The sequence below is a fragment of the Scylla paramamosain genome, unplaced genomic scaffold (genome assembly GCF_035594125.1).
Source record: "Scylla paramamosain isolate STU-SP2022 unplaced genomic scaffold, ASM3559412v1 Contig158, whole genome shotgun sequence".
In the NCBI taxonomy this organism is placed as follows: Eukaryota; Metazoa; Arthropoda; class Malacostraca; order Decapoda; family Portunidae; genus Scylla; species Scylla paramamosain.
The window spans coordinates 45,001-50,000 of NW_026973823.1; the positions used below are offsets into that span (position 1 = coordinate 45,001).

At 37.3% G+C, this 5,000-nt stretch overlaps 1 long non-coding RNA gene and 1 pseudogene across 1 annotated transcript in view; one reads left to right on the plus strand and one right to left on the minus strand.

Moving 5' to 3' along the window:
• LOC135099612 (dnaJ homolog subfamily C member 2-like) overlaps nt 1-5,000 on the plus strand; it is a 24,042-nt pseudogene that overhangs the window by 514 nt on the left and 18,528 nt on the right.
• LOC135099613 (uncharacterized) overlaps nt 2,965-5,000 on the minus strand; it is a 2,252-nt gene continuing 216 nt past the window's right edge. The window contains exons 2-3 of the long non-coding RNA XR_010268178.1: nt 4,816-4,966; nt 2,965-4,508 (exon numbers count right to left, since the gene is read on the minus strand). This is a non-coding gene — a long non-coding RNA (uncharacterized LOC135099613). The remainder of the gene's footprint in view (nt 4,509-4,815; nt 4,967-5,000) is intronic.

The window sequence follows — 5,000 nt, forward strand, 5'->3', positions numbered from 1 at the left end:
GATATGTCATGTGATCTCATTAGCTTTATTTTGTCCTGTGTATGAGTGCAGTTTTTCTTTTTCACACAGTGCTTCTCTCAATTTATTTTCTATCTGCTAGCATTATGTCATTATCCCATATATACTTGATATATACTGCTTGATATGTCATGTGATCTCATTAGCTTTATTTTGTCCTGTGTATGAGTGCAGTTTTTCTTTTTCACACAGTGCTTCTCTCAATTTATTTTCTATCTGCTAGCATTATGTCATTATCCAATATATGCCTTGATATATACTGCTTGATATGTTATGTGATCTCATTAGCTTTATTATGTCCTGTGTATGAGTGCAGTTTTTCTTTTTCACACAGTGCTTCTCTCAATTTAGTTTCTATCTGCTAGCATTATGTCATTATCCAATATATGCTTGATATATACTGCTTGATATGTCATGTGATCTCATTAGCTTTATTATGTCCTGTGTAAGAGTGCAGTTTTCTTTTTCATACAGTGCTTCTCTCACTACAAATGGTTTATGCTGGGTGTGTAATATGTGTAAAATTGCATGTAGTTGTATTAAGACGTCGTCAAACGGGATATGCAACCACTATTTTTTCACAAATATCGCAAGTTTTTGAGATTTAGCTTCCATTTCTAAAATCTCCCGTGTGACGTCGCCTTTATGGGCTACACTTCCTAAATGCTTGTTTTCAGTTAAAATTAACTAAATACCCTTTGTTCTGTTTATGTGAGTTACCATAGGGCTAATAAAATTTCATTATTATCAACATATTTTTCCTCAGAAATTTTCCTTATGGGTTACAGATTTCTACAGATATTTTGTCAGATTTGGTCAGATTATGCATAATTCAGTCTGGCAACACTGCCAAGGCATCCAGTCTCCCAGCAAGTGCCAAGAGGCATTCATTCAATGCTCCGCTGACACCAATTTGCCCAAAGGTATGCATTATATGTGGAAAGTACATTACGTACGGTGTAGAGGTGGTTGTCTAGTGATATAAATGGTAAGGTGGTGGTGCTGGTGATTGTGATGGTGCCACAGTATTATTACCGTATGTCAGTATATTGAGGCTTGATATCACTTTTATTAATGTGCCAGTATTTCATTACCTACCTTATGAAACAACACTAGCTCTTCATATATTCTTTTCTACAAACCTTTAACAGTAATTGAAATGTTTTTTTTTAAATTGAATTCAATGCCTTTTTTTTTTATTGATGAAAACAGGAAATAATTATGGCTACCACTGGCTAGACACGCATACCTTGCCTTGAATTTAGGTATGGTTAGCTTAGGTTTGATATGGTTGGGTGTAGTTACGTTAGGTTAGTTTTGGGTATGGTTAGGTTAGGTTACAGCAAGTACAGTTAGGTTAGTTTGGGTGTGGTTAGGTTTGGATGTGGTTAAGTTAGTTTAGGTATGGTTAGGTTACAGCAGGTATGGTTAGGTTAGTTTTGGTGTGGTCAAGTTAGTTTAGGTATGGTTAAGTTACAGCAGGTATGGTTAGTTTAGGTATGCTCCACAGGTATGTAGAGAGATAGATAAATGGTTAGATAAAACAAAGTTAAATAGACTGAGAGATAGAGAGATAGATGGTTAGATTAGGTAAATAGATAGACATTGAGAGATAAGCAGAGATAGGCCTAGTTAGGTTAGGTCCAGCAGATACTTAGATCAATGGGTAGACTGAGAGATTAATAGATAGACAAAATAACAAATAGATAAATAAGCAGAGCCTACAAAACTATCACTAATATTATGAAAAACCTCTTCAACACCCTAACAATTAAAAAATAAATCATTAAAAAACCAGAAAGGAAGTATTCAACAAACAAATTCTTCTATGTGTATCTAAACTTAGTAAAAATCCACAGAACAATTGCATTAGTAAACACAGTGTTAGGTTGTATCTCATTTAAAGCTGGCGTTATCAAGCTTGAGCCCACCATTCCTTCTTCTGCCCTGATTACTGAACCAAAGGATTTTGCTGATGCTTCCTCTTAGAGATACCTTTTATCATTATCTTCTCATCTCATTTACTCCCTCATTCCTATTGGTTTAATATCTTGCGTCTGAAGCACTAAGCTGATTATGTGGCAATGAGATTGTTATAGTTATTTTTTATATTAGGTGAATACCCTCTCCATTAGGGGCTGATAGCACTAAGAGCGTGAATGATGTGTGTATGAGTGGATGGTGCTCTGTCTGGGCCACCCTGTGTGGGATTGCCAACCTGGTGGACAGATGGACAGGTGGACAGATAGATACATAGAAACTCCCTTGCTGTACCCATTAAATGTAAATAAATAGATAAACTTTTATTTACTTTTCCTCTTTCCTGCTCTCATTCTTGCCTTCATTGTTTCCATTATAACCTACTCCATTAATTAATAGCTTTCTCCCCCTCCTGTTACATCTTCAAAGTGTTTCATCATTCCTTTCATTGATATTATTTTTCTCATCTTATTCAGTATCAGAGGCTTCACTGTATTGTATTACTTGTGCAGTCCTGTAACAGTTTTTTTTTTTTTTTTTTTCCTCTGTATGGCAAGTGTACATGTATTCTTTCCTGCCAAATTAGGGGAGGCATTGTTCCCCTGATAGGAAGCACCACACCCTACCCATGACATATTGGGGCAATTTGGACACTAAAATATATATATATATATATATATATATATATATATATATATATATATATATATATATATATATATATATATATATATATATATATATATATATATATATATATATATATATATATATATATATATATATATATATATATACGAGTATATATATATATATAGCAGGTCAGCAGTTCTACACAAGATGACCCAGACAAAACACCACACACACACACACACACACACACACACACACACACACACACACACACACACACACACACACACACAGGGAGACTGAAGAGGGACATTGCTACATAGAAATATCATGTTTAGCCAATATTTTATTAAAAATAAAATACATATTACAATTTACATTAACATACAATACACACACACACACACACACACACACACACACACACACACACACACACACACACACACACACACACACACACAGGGAGACTGAAGAGGGACATTACTACATAGAAATATCATGTTTAGCCAATATTTTATAAAAAATAAAATACATATTACAATTTACATTAACATACAATACACACACACACACACACACACACACACACACACACACACACACACACACACACACTAGGATAAAATATGAGTTAGGTTTACTTAGCAGAAGAAAATAAGCACGCAGAAATATAATTTTCAGTTTCCTACCACACCAAGAGACTTTTCCTTTCTTAACACAGTGAATGGAGGTGCAATGAAGTGAGACCATTGACAGAACACACATGAATAAGTTAGGGCTAAAAGGAGCTGAAAAGACATAGATGAATGATATTGAATAACACATGAACACACACACATACACACACACACACACACACACACACACACACACACACACACACACACACACACATCTCACTAAATTAAATAGAAAAGCTTCATAAACATAATTTGACCTTCAATGACCTTTCATTCTGGATCTGCTGAATTCAAAACAGCAATACATCTGACCTTGAATGACCTTGTGTCCTGGGTCTTGCTGAGGTCAACATATACCAACATTCCTCACTAAATAACCAAATTTCATGCAACTTGACCTTAAATGACCTGTATTCTGGGCCATACTAAGGTCATTTTGCAAGATTTGAATGAATATACCTTTTCTTGTGTCTGTTCTCTACCTAATCATGTGTGTGTGTGTGTGTGTGTGTGTGTGTGTGTGTGTGTTTCCATCAATACACACACACACACACACACACACACACACACACACACACACACATATACACAGATGCATAGATACATACATACATACAAACAGCAGTAGCAGCATTATGAAAACAACTTAATTTTTTTTTTTTTTTTTTCTGTAAGATGTTATAGTCTTCCACAAACCCAAGGAGGAGGAGCAGGAGGAACATACATACATACATACAAGGGAGAAACAAACACAAAAATTTACAGCATTACTCCAGAGAGACATTGCTAAATACAACCACTCAACCCCAAATTTACTGTCATAATATACCATATATCTGCTGAACAAAAACAAAACTTGCCTCTTACACAGACAGACAGACAGAGAGAGAGAGAGAGAGAGAGAGAGAGAGAGAGAGAGAGAGAGAGAGAGAGAGAGAGAGAGAGCATCCCCACCCCTAACATACTTCACAAGATAGGGACATTGCAAAATATTCTCTAACCATTTCTTGTGACGTCAGCTCTTTAACTGTTGGCAAATCCGAGCTGGTTGGAGTCCTGAGTGGCCACTTGTGGGAAGGCACGGAAGGCAAATGCACACTGCACCTTGCACACGTGGTCATTCAGAATAGACTCAGGACTGTAGGACTGGGCCAGGTGGAAGCAGTTGTCTATCTTGAGGCTCTGGCAGACAGGCTGTGGAGGAGAGAGAGACAGAGAAACACTCAGCTTTGTATATAAGTGGACTCCAGGTACCATTGTTAGTTGAGGCTGGCAGACTAGCTGTGAGAGAGAGAGAGAGAGAGAGAGAGAGGGAGAAATACTTAGATTTGCCTTTAGGGAGTCTCTAGGCACTTGTTAATTGAGGCTCTGGCAGACAGGCTGTGGGGGTTGGGTTTAATAAGCAGATAAACAGACAGATAGGCACTTCCAGGCATTGATAGCATTATAAATAGCAAAACAAACAGACAAACAGACAGACAGACAGATGCACAAGACTCACCCCTTCCTTGGTACAGGTGCACATAACACAAGGAGAGATGCGTTCTGCTCCACTTATGTCGATGTTAGTCTTGCCTACGCCACATGACACACGCTCTTTCCACAGCTCAAGGTTCACCCCGGGGAGGTCGCGACATGACACTCGGGGGTTCCTGGGGGTGAGGAAGGGATAAGGGGATAGCATTT